This window comes from Staurois parvus, unplaced genomic scaffold (genome assembly GCF_062004578.1).
Source record: "Staurois parvus isolate SC_StPar_1 unplaced genomic scaffold, SC_StPar_1.0 ptg000189l, whole genome shotgun sequence".
NCBI lineage: Eukaryota > Metazoa > Chordata > Amphibia > Anura > Ranidae > Staurois > Staurois parvus.
In genome coordinates, this window is record NW_028317985.1 from 878239 (window position 1) to 895564 (window position 17326).

The 17326-nt window shown below is 45.5% G+C and overlaps 1 long non-coding RNA gene across 2 annotated transcripts; it reads left to right on the plus strand.

Annotated features, from left to right (window-relative positions):
* LOC149461991 (uncharacterized) lies at window positions 1-15290 on the plus strand. 2 transcript variants are annotated; one of them, XR_016312747.1, is made up of 3 exons: window positions 1-100; window positions 7299-7354; window positions 15021-15290. It is a non-coding gene; the product is annotated as an uncharacterized LOC149461991 (long non-coding RNA). The 2 variants fall into 2 exon arrangements; XR_016312746.1 differs by having other exon boundaries at window positions 11-100; window positions 7226-7354.
* The last annotated feature ends 2036 nt before the right edge of the window (window positions 15291-17326 follow it).

Below are 17326 nucleotides of genomic sequence, written 5' to 3' on the forward strand. Positions count from 1 at the left end.
GTTTCCAACAGGAAGTTGGCTTAAGTATAAAAGAGAGGAGCAAAACAACGAACTGAAACTTTCGCTAAGAATGTGATGAAAGGAACAGGAACTTCAGGAGGTAAGATGCTAAATACAGCTGGGTTTATTCGGGGGTACGGCGGAATGAGACAGACTGAATGGCAATATCCCAGAGCAACCATTTAGTATGAGGCCAACTCCAGCCTCAGGCCATTTTAGCCTATTTATTTCTTTACACCTTCTGATAACGTAACAGCAGCTCTTATTGTAAGAGTGACTGTCCACCAATTGAGGTCTACTACAGATTATCAATTAGAATCCTTCCTGCTGCTCCACTTTTAAGTTAAATGATGATCAGCAACATCCAACACCTTCTTATGTGGCTAAATGGTTAGCACTTCTGCCTGGCAGTACTAGGGTCATTGGTTTGAATCCCAACCACGGCACCACCTGTCTGGAGTTTGCATGTTCTCCCTGTGTCTGCGTGAGTTTCCTCTGGGTACTCATATTGCAAACTCGCATATTTGTGGCCAGGCAGCACAGTGGCTAAATGGTTAGCACTTCCACCTGGCAGTACTAGGGTACTGGTTCAAATTCCAGCCACGGCACCACCTACCTGGAGTTTGCATGTTCTCCCTGTGCCTCCGGGAACTCTGGTTTCCTCCCACACTCCAAAGACATGCTGGTAGGTTAATTGACTCCTGTCTAAATTGGCCCTAATATGTGTATGTATGAATGTGAGTTAGGGACCTTCAGTTGTATGCCCCTTGAGGGTTAGGGACTGATGTGAATGTACAATATATATGTAAAGCGCTGCGTAAAGTGACGGTGCTATATAAGTACCTGAAATAAATAATAAATAAATTATGCACCTAACCAGTTATGGGTTAAACCTCACATAGGGTTCAAAATTTCAGAAGTTGCCTACAGTATTTCCTGCCTATCCAGCTGCCCATGTTTGAATCTTCACTCTCCTGCACAACTAAGCTGGCTGAAGAATCTTCAGTATCTGACCAGCATTATCCAACCATTCCTGTGTCATTAAGTAGTTATGGCCAACCCCCACGGAGTCCTCTAGACTTGAAATGTTGCTTTGTTCCTACCTTTCCAGCTGCCCCTGCATTGAGGTTTCACTCTCCTAATAGCTAAGCCAGCTGAAGAATCTATAGTATTTGACCAGGTTGCAGATGTGGATAAATCCTGCTTCACTTGCCACCTGCAGTGGGTCCACCTACCAACCCTTGTGTTACCACAGGACATCTAGAAGTGTTGCCAGATAGTGAACATAAAGGCAGTTCTTACTGCAACAGTACCACTTTCTGTCTTCCAGACTGTCCATTGGAATCCTTCGGCACTGCTCCACTTTTGGGTCACATGATGCCCAGCATCATCCTACCCCTTATATGTCTCTTGGTAGTCATGGTCAAACCCCATGTAGTCCTTTGACACTGCTCCACTTTTGGGTCACATGATGCCCAGCATCATCCTACCCCTTATATGTCTCTTGGTAGTCATGGTCAAACCCCATGTAGTGCTTTGACACTGCTCCACTTTTGGGTCACATGATGCTCAGCATCAACCCACCCCTTATGTCTCTTGGTAGTCATGGTCAAACCCCATGTAGTCCTTTGACACTGCTCCACTTTTGGGTCACATGATGCCCAGCATCCTCCAGCCCCTCCTTATGTTTCTTGTTAGTCATGGTTAAACCCCATATAGTCCTCTAGACTGCAAAGTTTCTCTAGGTGCTACCTGTCCAGGTGCCCTGCGTTGGCATTTCACTCTCTTGAACAGCTAAGCCAGATGCAAAATATTTAGCATCTGACCAGGGGCGGACTAACAACGCATGGGGCCCCGCGGGCAATAGGGGATCATGGGGCCCCCCGGACAATAGGGGATCATGGGGCCCCGGGCAATAGGGGATCATGGGGCCCCCGGGCAATAGGGGATCATGGGGCCCTCGTGCAATAGGGGATCATGGGGTCCCTGTATCTTTGCCCACACCTTAACCACACCCAAAAAAAAGCCTATGAAATGTACCAGGGGCATCTCATGGGGCCCCTTACTGACCCCGGGCCCTCGGGCAATGCCTGAATTCCAAATGGTCAGTCCACCCCTGCATCTGACCAGCTTCCAGATGTTGACGATACCTGCTTCCCTCTCCACCTGGCACTTATGTACCACTGGTCACCTACAAGTGTTGCCGTGTTTTCTGCTTTTATAGACAGCCCTCTTTCTTTGACAGAGTTGCCTAGACACCCATCACTACCAGACCAACTGTCTTCTTAAGTCTGTTAATTCCTTTAGATAACATAACAGCAGCTCTTAATGCAAGATTGATTGTCTACTTTCGGGTTACATGATGCTCAGTGTCATCCAACCCCTCCCTTTATCCCTAGGTAGTCATGGCCAAATCTTACATAGCCCTCTAAACTGCAGAGGTGGTCTAGTTCCTACCTGTCCATTTGTCTTGCCTTAGATTTTCAGTCTCTTGAACAGTTAAGTCAGCTGAAGAATCATCAACATTTGACCAACCTTCTTTGGAGATGCTCCACTTTTTGGTCAAATGATGCCCGGGATCATCCAATCCCTCCCTAATCATGGCCAATCTACATTAGTCCTCGAGATTTCAGCGTTTGTCTAGTTCAGCAATGGGCAAACTACGGCCCGCGGGCCGTATACGGCCCAGCGGACCTTTTAATCCGGCCCGCGGAGCATGGCAAACATCGGCTGTCAGGATGTGTGTAGGCGGGGCAGCGTGAGGAAAGTGAGGGGAGCTAGGCTCCTCTCGCAGTTCGCCCTGAAGACCGGAACGGCGCGGGAACACGGCGAGAGGAACGCACGGAGCAAAGGTAAGTGAATTGACACAGGGGGGACTTGGCTTACTACTTGGGGGGGAATAGTACTGTGGGGGATGAAATACTATATGAGGGATGAATTAATATGGGGGATGAATTACTATATGAGGGATGAATTAATATGGGGGATGAATTAATATGGGGAATGAATTACTATATGGGGGATGAATTACTATAGGGGATGAATTACTATGGGGGATGAATTACTATGGGGGATGAATTACTATATGGGGGATGAATTACTATATGGGGGATGAATTACTGTGGGGGATGAATTACTATGGGGGATGAATTACTATATGGGGGATGAATTACTATATGGGGGATGAATTACTATGGGGGATGAATTACTATATGGGGGATGAATTACTATATGGGGGATGAATTACTATGGGGGATGAATTACTATGGGGGATGAATTACTATATGGGGGATGAATTACTATGGGGGGTGAATTACTATATGGGGGATGAATTACTATGGGGGATGAATTACTATGGGGGATGAATTACTATATGGGGGATTAATTACTATGCTTACTATGGGGGAATATTACTATACTTACTATGGATGACACATACACATCATTCATCTACTCTTGCTCCGGCCCCCGGGTCCAATATATGAACCCATTGCGGCCCTCAAGTCAAAAAGTTTGAGCACCCCTGGTCTAGTTGCTACCTGTCCCGCTGCTCGTGGCTTGGGACTTCGCTCTACTGAACAGCTAACCCAGCTGAGGAATCTTCAGCATCTGATCAGCTTTCAGATGTTGAAGATACCCACTTCCCGCTCCACCTGCCGTGGTTCCACTCAGCAACCACTATGTTACTACAGGACACCTAGAAGTGCTGGAAGATGGCAAATAAAGTTGGCCAGTGTAGTTCTTCAAGAGACCAAAGATCAGAAGCGTGGGTGGCAAGACAGGTCCTCTTAATTTTTTACATACTGGTTCCAAGATGAATATCCAGCATATGGTCCTCCTGTATAAAAAATGTCTGAAAGAAAACTCGTATAGTGGGTTTTCTATAAACTACACAGATCTGAATGTTTATGAAGTCTGGATTTCATTTACTGGTCTGCACATAATACAAAATGGGATTTGCAGGGCACGTTCAGTAGAAGAGTTTTAAAATTTCCTACCAAATGCCATATAGCAGGAAAAGATCCTGATAAACATCTGGCCGGAGTCCGGCCCTCTCACATACTTGTTAGTAAGTGCCTCTGTGATTAGGATGGGGTTAGTGGTATTGTGTGTTGGCGGTTTGCCAGCTTGACTCCAGAGTAGATAATTGCTGCCAGTTAAAGGGTGGTACCAAGAAAATATAGGAAAGTAAAATACATTTTTTTCCAATAAAGAAAACAGAGCATTTTTTCCTCGCATTCTGAGAGTTCCAAAGGAGGCATGCTTTGGTTCGTAAGGCATTAAAGAAAACGTGCTATAGACAGAGTGTTAAAGCAGAACTTCACTCTCTCATTCAATACTGGATATCTTTAATCCTCATGCTGCTAGCATTAGTAATAGAAGTGATAGTATATTATATTTACTTCTTTTAAACTTTTTTTTTACATTTCTTCAGTTACTTCCTGGTTTCTGGCCTAGGAAAATGATGTCATACATCCCAGGAGTCTTTAGGAGGGGGAGAGGGGTTTTCTCAACTAAGCACACTCTCCTGTCTTCATGCCTGAGCTATGGACAGATGGATACTCCGAAGTAAATGCGACAAGAATCATCTGCCCTTACTCAAGATGGCCATGGCTAGAAATGCCAGAAAAGGGGGTGAAAAAGAAAGGAAAATAATTAGTGTATTTGATTTGCGGTGCAGCTGGGCCCACACTGCATGCGTTAACTGCTCATTACATCTAGAGGTGCACCAAAAGGCTATACTTAGCTGATCCTCCGGAAAACTGCATCCCCCCACCTCCAGCAATGGACTGTTCCTGCCATCCTCACATCTGGAGCTGGTCTATGGCCGTTGTGATGTCAGGAACAGTCCATTCACAAGACTGCTAGCGTGGGGGGAGGGGGATGGTGCAGCATTGGCAGGGACCGGTCTTGTGCTCCGAGGATTGGTGGATTAGGTAAGTATATCTCCACGCTGCAATCACCTAGACAAAAACAAACAGTTAACCCATGCAGTGCCAGTACACTCTCACTGCATGGGAGAAAAAAAAATTGCCCACAGTTCTTTAACCCCTTTGTGCCGACCGCATGCAAATATGTGGCCCCACTGGACTGGGCTTTTTTCCGTGCGGCCACATATTTGCGTACCTGTCTTTGCACTGGGAGCACACTTCACAGCACACTCCCAGCACAGAGACTGGGGTCTGACTGAGAGCCCCGGGTCCCATAGTAATGACCGGGACCCGGAACTCCCGATTCCTGGTAACCCGATCGTTGTGATAGCCTCTGATTGGCTATCATAGTGATCAGTCATTTTGAAGCCTGCCTCCCTGTTTTCTCCCTGTAAATGGAGGAGAGAAATATGTTGTATCTCTTTCTATCCTCGCAGGGGAAAAAAAAATGTGGGTGAAAAATAAATAAATAATAATAATAAAATAGAAAAAAATACCTAGAACAAGGTCTGATCAAGGTAATGCCAGGGTTAGTGTTTGGGTCAAGGTCAGGGTCAAAGGTCAAGGTCAGGGTGAGGGTTTTTTTAATAGTATCAGTGTATTTTAGGCAGGATAAAAAAGGCAAAATGTGCACTATTGTTTCTGGGCTGTACTCAGTGGTGTACAGGGGCGGACTGACCATTTGGAAACTCGGGCACTGCCCGAGGGCCCGGGTTCAGTAGGGGGCCCCATGAGATGCCCCTGGTACCTTTTTCATAGGCTTTTTTGAGTTTGGGCAAGGACACAGGGGCCCCATGATCCCCTATTGCCCGGGGGCCCCATGAGTTGTCAGTCCGCCCCTGGTGGTGTATTTAGGTTTTTTGCTGCCCTAGCCAACACAAATTCGTCTGCCCCCACGGACACCGACCAACAACACCCCCCCCCCCTTCCCCGAACATTGACCAGCAACACCCTTGCCCCCCCATCCGAGAGACCCTTTCACTACCACCCCCCCGGGGCGACAGAGAAAAAGACACTCACCTTCACAGCTGCAGTCCTCTCTCAGATTCCAGCTGGTCCCAATAGCGTGCGTGTCCCTTCTTCCAGGGGAAGGTGCTGCCCCCCTGAAAAATGCTGCCCTAGGCACATGCCTTGTTTGCCTCGTAGTAAATACGCCCCAGGCTGTACTACAGGTATAAACAACAACTAACATACACATATGTGGTATCGCTGCGATCATCAGGAGCAGGAGAATTTATTTTGGGCTGTTCTTTGGTGGTCGATTATGGTAGCCAGTTTTCCTTTGATAATAAAAAAAAAATCAGGAGATATCCATTACCATTTACCATCAAATAAAAGCCCAGTTGGTCCTTATAAAAAACGTGGTATAATCCACCTGGATGTACAAAGTAGTTGTGATGATATGTACGGTTTTACTAATACACATCAAAGTTGCAAAATTGTGCTTAGGCATTAAGATTTGTATTACCCTTAGGCCAGGAGGGGTTAAGCTCTGCTTCATAAAATGCTAGTTGCCGGGCTGTCATGGTGACCTGCTGGCTTCATTATTTAACTGCTTCCGCGCCGCCCTATAGCAGAAATGCACGGTTGTGCAAAATCACGTATATACACGGGATTTTGCAGTTCCAGGTAAAGGGGGCGCGTGCGCCCTTCCCATGCTGCCATTCATGGCCTTGGCTGTCACTGACTGGGTCCTGGCTGGACCCGGTGAATGACGGGGCTGGTGATTCCCCGTCAGCACCCAGCGATCTCCGGGTATTACCAACGGGGGACAAACCTGTGTATAAACAATACAGATATCTCTCCTGTCAGCTCCTGCACATTGCTTTGTATGGCTCTGCATAGCAGTGTGCTTACAGAGTAAAGCACGCACACAGCCCACAGTAAAACAGCACACAGTTAACCCGTTGATCGACCCACATGTTAACCCTTTCCAGCTCAGTGCCATTAGTACAGTGTCAGTGCTTTTTATTAGCACTGATGACTGTATTGGTGTCACTGGGGATGTCAGTGACACCATGTCAGTTCCCCCCGCAGTCTGGCTATAAGTCGCTGATTGCCGCCATTACTACTATTAAGAAAAAAAAATTCCAGTATCTATACCGCCATTTATAGACGCTATAACTTTCATGTAAACCAATTCATTTACATATATTGGGACTTGGAGCAGAATACATTTTAGCCTAAATTTATGATGAAATTTGATTTGTACATTTTTTTTACTGGACATGTTTAATAGCAAAAAGGTCAAAAATATAGGTTTTTTAAAATTGTTGGTCTTTTTTTGTTTATAGTGCAAAAAAAAAAAAAACACGCAGAGGTGATCAAATACCACTTCAGTGGCTGATGCAATGTTTCTTCTCTTAGAAAACTCCTACTTCCTTATTTGTGGTAATATGAGACGCACACGCAAGACTGCTACGGTACGTTGTCACATCCATTGCATTCATTTCTTTTTTTATGTATATCATTTAAAGTGATACTAACCCCAGGACCCTGTATATCTGGTCTCCCAGGACCCTGCATTCACTATATCTGGTCTCCCTGGACCCTGCATTCACTATATCTGGTCTCCCCGGACCCTGCATTCACTATATCTGGTCTCCCCGGACCCTGCATTCACTATATCTGGTCTCCCAGGACCCTGCATTCACTATATTCGGTCTCCCCAGACCCTGCATTCACTATATCCGGTCTCCCCGGACCCTGCATTCACTATATCTGGAATCCCCGGACCCTGCATTCACTATATCTGGAATCCCCGGACCCTGCATTCACTATATCTGGTCTCCTTGGACCCTGCATTCACTATATCTGGTCTCCCCGGACCCTGCATTCACTATATCTGGTCTCCCCGGACCCTGCATTCACTATATCTGGTCTCCCAGGACCCTGCATTCACTATATCCGGTCTCCCCAGACCCTGCATTCACTATATCTGGAATCCCCGGACCCTGCATTCACTATATCTGGTCTCCCTGGACCCTGCATTCACTATATCTGGTCTCCTTGGACCCTGCATTCACTATATCTGGTCTCCCCAGACCCTGCATTCACTATATCCGGTCTCCCAGGACCCTGCATTCACTATATCTGGTCTCCCCAGACCCTGCATTCACTATATCCGGTCTCCCAGGACCCTGCATTCACTATCTGGTCTTCCCGGACCCTGCTTTCACTATATCTGGTCTCCCCAGACCCTGCATTCACTGTATCCGCTCTCCCTGGACCCTGCATTCACTATGTCTGGTCTCCCCAGACCTTGCATTCACTATATCCGCTCTCCCCGGACCCTGCATTCACTATATCCGGTCTCCCCGGACCCTGCATTCACTATATCTGGTCTCCCTGGACCCTGCATTCACTATATCCGGTCTCCCTGGACCCTGCATTCACTATATCTGCTCTCCCCGGACTCTGCATTTACTATATCTGGTCTCCCCGGACCCTGCATTTACTATATCTGGTCTCCCCGGACCCTGCATTCACTATATCTGGTCTCCCAGACCCTGCATTCACTATATCTGGTCTCCCCAAACCCTGCATTCACTATATCTGGTCTCCCCGCACCCTGCATTCACTATATCTGGTCTCCCCGGACCCTGCATTCACTAGTACACAGGAAAATGCAATTATTTTAGTAAATATAAACTGCTAAATACCTTTTCTCATCAGCAGTATATATCAGTCTTGTGACTTCTATCAAGTGTCCAGCAGAGCACTGGTTAAAGCTTGTAGGAGGACGGTGCTGATTGGCCCTGTGTTGATCACATGCACTCTCCCATGAAAAAAAACCCTCTCTAGCAATACACACCAAACTGAGCATGTGCATGGGGAAGAAAAGGATTTTATTCAACTTCACTAAAATGTTGATGAAAAGGAAAAGTAGGAGCAGATTATACATCAACTTTAAAGTATAACTTAAGGCAAAACTTTTTTTTTAGTTTTGGTTGGAGCGGGGAGGGATTAGACCCCCTTGTCAGTTTTTATTGCTGGCTGTGCCCCCGTTAGGGAGATTCGCCCTCTCTATTTGTTCTGTGTACTATTGTCATTGAAAGTGAAATAAAAGAAAACCCCAAATTTTGGGTTGTCCCCAGAAAAGTAATTGAGGGGACATTTTCCAATGTTCTGGAGACCTGGGGGTCCAGGTTCCCTTAATTCCCTTAATTTGCAGGGATTTCCCCTCACTTCCTGTTTTGGCTATGGGGTTGGAAGGGAAGAAAAATCCCCCCAATGGGACACAGATGGAAAATCAATCAATCAATAAATAAATAAATACACTGACAGGGGTTATAACTTCTCTTACTCTATCCAAAATGGAAAAAAAAAAAGTTTTCCCTAGAGTTCTACTTTAATGTATATTTTTATAACATCTATCTTGACAATTCTCCTTAATGCTTTCAGTCCCCGGTCACACCGATCCGACTTTGAAATCATGCGAAGTCTGGAAGTCCGGTGAAGTTGCACGATTTCAAAGTCGGATGTCATGTGCAGGGGCGGACTGACCATTCCGGCACTGCCCGGGGGCCCAGGGTCAGTTGGGCAGCACAGTGGCTAAATGGTTAGCACTTCCGCCTGGCAGTACTAGGGTCATTGGTTCGAATTCCAGCCATGGCATCACCTGCCTGGAGTTTGCATGTTCTCCCTATGCCTGCGTGGGTTTCCTCCGGGTACTCCGGTTTCCTCCCACACTCCAAAGACATGCTGGTAGGTGAATTGGCTCCTGTCTAAATTGTCCCTAGTATGTGTATGTATGAATGTGAGTTAGGGACCTTAGATTGTACACCCCTTGAGGGTTAGGGACTGATGTGAATGTACAATATATATGTAAAGCGCTGCGTAAACTGATGGTGCTATATAAGTACCTGAAATAATAAATGAGATGCCCCTGATACCCTTCATAGGCTTTTTTGGGTGTGGTTTGAGTGTTGGCAAGGACACAGGGGCCCCATGATTTCCTATTGCCCGGGGGCCCCATGAGTTGTCAGTCCGCCTCTTGTCATGTGCGACTTGCAGGATACCTGCAGCTTACAAGACACAGATGTCTATGCAAGTCGCACCTGAAGTAGTAGTGATCAGGGGCGGCCTGACAACTCATGGGGCCACGGGTAATAGGGGATCATGGGGCCCCTGTGTCCTCGCCCACACTCAAAAAAACCTATGAAAAAGGTACCAGGGGCATCTCATGGGGTCCCCACTGACCCCGGGCCCTCGGGCAGTGCCCGAGTTTCCATATGGTCAGTCCGCCCCTGGTAGTGTATGCACTACTTTAGAAATCGGTGCGGCTCCCATCAAGTCAGAATCGCACCAATATGACCGCTTTAATTGCAGACAACAGGGTGCAACTTGCCATGCGATTTGAAACTCGCATGGCAAATCACATGGCAAGTCGTACGTGGTGTAACTGGGCTCTTATTGTGCCCCCAAACATTTTCTGTTGGAGGTGTCACAGATGTATTTGCTGTTTTGTTTCATTCAGCATAAAAAACAATGTAAATGATGATGGTGAAAAAAAATGTTCAATCGATGTATTTAAGCTTTTGAATAGTGTCCATACACACTTTGATAAATGATCGATTTATTTTCTAATTGACTCTTCCGAAAGGAATAATCAGTCTTTAGTTGTCAACCCATTTGATTGATATACCACACATAGTGAGGTGGATTCCGTTGGATAGTAAGACATAATTGTAATTTACCATCGTCAATTATCAATCGCATCTCTGTGTTCACCATGTAATCTCAAATTCCGATCGATCAAAGTATGATCTATTCATGAACAAAGTCCGCTAGTGCAAAACCAATCAATAATATTCAGCCCTGGCTAATCGATTGAGTTTGATTGAATTGATCGAATCTGGGTCTAAACCAATTGGAAGGGAAGTTATGACTAATTGATTGTTTGAAGATTCAATCATTGTGATCGAATCTCACATTGATTGGATTAAAGAAATCACTTATGGCCGCCATAAAAATGGAATCATTGAAATCTGAATTCTGCAAATGGTAGCAAACAGAGCAGTGGTCTCCAAATTTTGGTATGGGGGCCAGATGTGGGGCCTTTGCATGTCTTTATCCGGCCCTTGGGGCACTATTTCTCCCACTGACACCAACGATAGAGCACTATTCTTCCCACTGAGACCAATGCTTGGGCACTATTTCTTCCACTGACACCAACGATGGTGAACTATTCCTTCCACTGACACCAACAAAGGAGCACTATTCCTCTCACTGACACCAATGACTGGGCACTATTTCTTCCACTGACACCAATGATGGAGCACTATTCCTCTCACTGACACCAATGACTGGGCACTATTTCTTCCACTGACACCAATGATGGGGCACTATTCCTCTCACTGACACCAATGATGGGGCACTATTCCTCTCACTGACACCAATGATGGAGCACTATTCCTCTCACTGACACCAATGATGGGGCACTATTCCTCTCACTGACACCAATGATGGGGCACTATTTCTCTCACTGACACCAATGATTGGGCACTATTTCTTCCACTGACACCAATGATGGAGCACTATTCCTCTCACTGACACCAATGATGGGGCACTATTCCTCCCACTGGCACCAATGATGGAGCACTATACCTCTCACTGACACCAATGATGGGGCACTATTCCTTCCACTGACACCAATGATGGAGCACTATTCCTCTCACTGACACCAATGATGGGGCACTATTCCTCCCACTGACACCAATGATTGGGCACTATTTCTTCCACTGACACCAATGATGGTGCACTATTCCTCTCATTGACACCAATGACGGGGCACTATTCCTCTCACTGACACCAATGATGGAGCACTATTCCTCTCACTGACACCAATGATTGGGAACTATTTTTTCCACTGACACCAATGATGGAGCACTATTCCTCTCACTGACACCAATGAGTGGGCACTATTCCTTCCACTGACACCAATGATGGAGCACTATTCCTCTCACTGACACCAATGATGGGGCACTATTTCTCCCACTGACACCAACGATAGAGCACTATTCTTCCCACTGAGACCAATGCTTGGGCACTATTTCTTCCACTGACACCAACAAAGGAGCACTATTCCTCTCACTGACACCAATGACTGGGCACTATTTCTTCCACTGACACCAATGATGGAGCACTATTCCTCTCGCTGACACCAATGATTGGGCACTATTTTTTCCACTGACACCAATGATGGAGCACTATTCCTCTCACTGACACCAATGATGGGGCACTATTCCTCTCACTGACACCAATGATGGAGCACTATTCCTCTCACTGACACCAATGATGGGGCACTATTCCTCCCACTGGCACCAATGATGGAGCACTATTCCTCTCACTGACACCAATGATGGGGCACTATTTCTTCCACTGACACCAATGATGGAACACTATTCCTCTCACTGACACCAATGATGGGGCACTATTCCTCCCACTGACACCAATGATTGGGCACTATTCCTTCCACTGACACCAATGATGGTGCACTATTCCTCTCACTGACACCAATGATGGGGCACTATTCCTCTCACTGACACCAATGATGGAGCACTATTCCTCTCACTGACACCAATGATTGGGAACTATTTTTTCCACTGACACCAATGATGGTGCACTATTCCTCTCACTGACACCAATGATGGGGCACTATTCCTCTCACTGACACCAATGATGGAGCACTATTCCTCTCACTGACAAAAATGATTGGGAACTATTTCTTCCACTGACACCAATGATGGAGCACTATTCCTCTCACTGACACCAATGATTGGGCACTATTCCTCTCACTGACACCAATGATGGAGCACTATTCCTCTCACTGACACCAATGATTGGGCACTATTCCTCTCACTGACACCAATGATGGAGCCCTATTCCTCTCACTGACACCAATGATGGGGCACTATTCCTCTCACTGACACCAATGATGGAGCACTATTCCTCTCACTGACACCAATGATGGGGCACTATTCCTCTCACTGAAACCAATGATGGAGCACTATTACTCTCACTGACACCAATGATTGGGAACTATTTTTTCCACTGAAACCAATGATGGAGCACTATTACTCTCACTGACACCAATGATGGGGCAATATTCCTCCCACTGATACCAATGATGGGACACTATTCCTCCCACTGACACCAATGATGGGGCACTATTCCTCTCACTGACACCAATCAAGGAGTACTATTCCTCTCACTGACACCAATGATGGGGCACTATTCCTCCCACTGACACCAATGATGGGGCACTATTCGTCCCACTGACACCAATGATGGGACACTATTCCTCCCACTGATACCAATGATGGGGCACTATTCCTCCCACTGACACCAATGATGGGGCACTATTCCTCCCACTGACACCAATGATGGGGCACTATTCCTCTCACTGACACCAATCATGGAGTACTATTCTTCTCACTGACACCAATGATGGGGCACTATTCCTCTCACTGACACCAGCAATGGGGCATTGTTACCAAGGCTAGGACATTTTCTACTCTCACTGGTCATGGTCCGGCCCCTCTAAAATTTGAAGGATAATAAACTGGCACTTTGTTTAGAAAGTTTGGAGACCCCTGAAGCAGAGGAAGCCCTTGTGTGCCTGAACAGCCAATCACAAAGTACCAATGCAGTTATCATCTAGTCACCCATCTAGTGCACCTGTTGTTAATTGCATTAACACCAAAGCAGCTGAAACTGATTAACAACCCTCTCTGCTACTTACCTGACCAGATCAATATCTCAGGAGTTTCATGGACTTGATGCTATACACTGATTAAAAAGTGTTCCTTTCATTTTCTTTGATCAGTGTAGTACATACCAGCCCTCCTCTTTCCTATGCTGCATCTGTTCCAAATTACACCTGCAGTTGTGGGGGAAGGGGGGGCCTATCCATAAAATCTGCTGACCCCTTGATCCTACTTCCTCCTGCCATTTGCAAGACGGGTTGGATGCTACAGTTGCATGCATCCTTAGAAAAGAAGAGAGCACACCGCGCATGCGTGCAGTTTGAAAGGCCTGGAGTGGCCCCTAGGAGGCGCACATTTGTAGCATCCAGCGAAAGTCAGGATGCAGGGGGGATCGAGGGGCCAGTTTTTTTTGCATGGAGGCCTCCTCATAACTGCATGTGCAATGAGAGAAGGTGCAGTATTTGAAAAAGGAGTGTTGGAATGTACCATTTGGAGATATGGAATTGCATAGGGGGCTTTTGGAAATGTTGCTGAAGGTGAACTTACTGTACACTTTGAATACCTAAAAACAAACATTACTGAAAAGAAGAAATGAAATACTTGCCTCTCCCTCTGCCTGCATAGCTCTTACAAAAAGGAACGCCATGACACCGTCACTTCCGGGAGTGTCAGTCTCCTGCTACACTTGGTGCTTTCTCTCACCAACATCACTTCTACACGGGGCGGACTGACCATTTGGAAACTCAGGCACTGCCCGAGGGCCCAGGGTCAGTAGGGGGCCCCATGAGATACCCCTGGTACCTTTTTCATAGGCTTTTTTGAGTTTGGGCAAGGATACAGGGGCCCCATGCTACCCTATTGCCCAGGGGCCCCATGAGTTGTCAGTCCATCCCTGCTTCTACACACCATCAATCACACGCCCAGGCTACTGTAGTCATTGAAATGAGAATAAGGAAGGCATCTGCAATTCTGAACTACAGGTCTAATTAATTTAAATCTTTAGTGCTGGAAGTTATAAATGATGACTTCTGTGTTGCAGTGCACTTATGTAATCAGAGGAGATCACAAGCTGTTAGAAGCTGTCAGCTGTTGCTCAGGTTTAGCTACGTAAGTGCTGGCTCAGTATTTAAAACTAGGCAGCCGATTGTGAAAAGCAGAATGTACGTGTGGCTGCAACCCTGGTTCCTTCTTGTTGTTGTCTTCCTTGTCTGGAGATGTGGCCTCACCTCTTAGCCATATGCCTTAGTGACAAACAAAGGCTTGGAATAATGATCCACTTTAAGTTAATCAATTGTTGTCTAATCATTCATTTTGTAAGTAAATTGTGAAGATAAAAAAATGTGGTACTTTGATTACAGAATTTTTTTATATTTTGCAGACCTCATGTAGATGGTAAATGTTGATTACCATCTACTTCCATGGGTAGATGTCCTCTGTGAAGAAAGCCAGTGACATCGGAGACAGTGCAGCGGCAGGGACTTTGTTCATTAGCTGCCGATGGACAGCAAAAGAGGACCCGCAATCATGGTTGGAAACGTCGTCTCCTTGCGTTCCCGTGAAAATCAAGAGGAGGGCTATCTATAAGGGTCTTGATGCAAGCAACAATGACTGTAATTAACAAAGTGAAAATAAAAAAAAGGCAAAACAATTCTGGTGTGTGTGTGTATATACTGTGTGTGTGTGTGTGTATATACTGTGTGTGTGTGTGTGTGTGTGTGTATATACTGTGTGTGTGTGTGTGTGTATATACTGTGTGTGTGTGTGTGTATATATATATATATATATATATATATACACTATATTGTTAAAAGTATTGGGCTGCCTGCCTTTACACCTTTAATGCCATCCCAGTCTTAGTCCGTAGGGTTCAATATTGAGTTGGCCCCGCCCTTTGCAGCTATAACAGCTTCAACTCTTCTGGGAAGGCCGTCCACAAGGTTTAGGAGGGTGTCAATGGGAAGGTTTGACCGTTCTTCCAGAAGCACATTTGTGAGGTCAGGCACTGATGTCGGAGGAGAAGGCCTGTCTTGCAGTCTCCGCTCTAATTTATCCCAAAGGTGTTCTATTGGGTTGAGGTCAGGACTCTGTGCAGGCCAGTCAAGTTCCTCCACCCCAAACTAAGGGGCCAAGGCCAACCCCTGAGAAACAACCCCAAGCCATAACCCCCCCCCCTCCACCTAACTTTACACTTGGCACAATGAAGTCAGGGAAGAACCGTTCTCTTGGCAACCGTCAAACCTACATATGTTCATTGGATTGCCAGACAGAGAAGTGTGATTGGTCACTCCAGAGAACACTTCTCCACGTCCAATGGCAATGTACTTTACACCACTGTATCCGATGCTTTGCATTGCACATGGTAATGTAAGGCTTGGATGCAGCTGCTCGGCCATGGAAGCCCATTCCATGAAGCTTTCTACGCACTGTTGCTGTTCTAATCTGAAGACTACACAACGTTTGGAGGTCTTTAGATGTTGACTCTGCAGAGAGTTGGCGACTTTAGCGCACTGTGCGCTTCAGCATGCGCTGTCCCTGCTCTCCCATTTTTCACGGCTGAGTTGCTGTTGTTCCCAGTTGCTTCCATTTTCTGATAATCCCACTAACAGTTGAGCGTGGAATATTTAGTAGCCAGGAAATGTCACGGATGGACTTCTTTCACAGGCAACCTATCACCGTACCACGCTTTAATGCACTGAGTTCCTGAGAGCGACCCATTCTTTCACAAATGTTTTTAGAAGCCTAGGTGCTTGATTTTATACATTTTATATGGAGGTGATTGGAACACCTGAATCCAATGATTTGGAGAGGTGTCCCAATACTTTGGGCAATATAGTGTACATATATATTTATATATATATATTTATTTATATTGGAATAATATATTTCTGATGAAGCTTACATACACTTTTCAGTGAATCTAAATAAAACCAAGACTCTCTTAAGCTGGCCATACATGGGTCAGATTCCAAAAGAATTTTCTTTCTTAAATAGTAAATTTAAGAATTGTACATTTATTTCTTTTGAAAATTGTAACTAAGAATTTTGTTCAAATTTCGCACCATTAGTGGACCGCAACATCGGCTGATTTTCATGCGGCCATCAAATTTGAGTGATCGGGCATGTTGGAAATTTTTTGAAAACCAAACGAACTTCTAATCAATGATGGAAAAATCATGTGAGAAATATAATCGAAAATAAATGAGCACGAACTGTGACCTGGAAAGAAAAGAATATTCCCAATGGTGAAAATTCTTTTCTGTAGCAACATGTGAAATTGAAGACTTGGTTGGTCGAATTTCGAAATCAATGGTGGCACCATCAGATTACAAAATGCACAAAACCTACAATTTTCTAAAGAACATTCTTCAGAATTCAACCCATGTATGGCCTGCCTTAAGCCGGCCATACACAGGTCAAATTCCGAAATCATTTTCTTTCGAAAATCTTTCTAAGAATTTTTGTTTGAATTTCGCACCATTAGTGGGCCACAGCAACGGCCAATTTTCAAGCAATCAACAAATTAGTGATCAGTCATGTTGCAAATTTTTTAAAAAACTGAACTCATTTCTAATCAATGATGGGAGATTTGCATGAGAAATGTAACTGAAAAAGAAATGAGCTGTGACCTGAAAGGAAAAGAAAATTCTTGGCCACGAAAATCCTTTTCTGTAGCAACAGGAGGTG